Genomic DNA, 338 nt, shown 5'->3' on the forward strand with positions numbered 1-338 from the left:
ATCAGAAGCACCACTCATGCTCTTGGTACATTTGCTAAGTGGATGAGATCACTCCCCCGGGAAGTGAAAGTCCCCGATTCGGATCCCGGGTGAATCATTTTTTCCCCTGAAATATGTTTTATTCCATGTGTTCATCCGAGCATGCATCACCGCGTGTTTACTCTTCACCTTGTACCCAATGTGTTTTTAAACCGCATTGTCTCTCTCTGGATCATTTCGCATGTCATGGTTTGTCCACTAGTGTAAAATATTTCATCCTGTTTCGTGGGGGTATAGCTCAGTGGTAGAGCATTCGACTGCAGATCGAGAGGTCCCCGGTTCAAACCCGGGTGCCCCCT

At 47.6% G+C, this 338-nt stretch overlaps 1 non-coding gene across 1 annotated transcript; it reads left to right on the top strand.

The window, feature by feature from the left end:
• The first annotated feature begins 266 nt into the window (after positions 1-266).
• Positions 267-338, top strand: TRNAC-GCA (transfer RNA cysteine (anticodon GCA)). The gene has a single exon. It is a non-coding gene; the product is annotated as a tRNA-Cys (tRNA).

Source organism: Hetaerina americana, unplaced genomic scaffold, assembly GCF_022747635.1.
Source record: "Hetaerina americana unplaced genomic scaffold, ioHetAmer1.1.p SCAF_44, whole genome shotgun sequence".
NCBI lineage: Eukaryota > Metazoa > Arthropoda > Insecta > Odonata > Calopterygidae > Hetaerina > Hetaerina americana.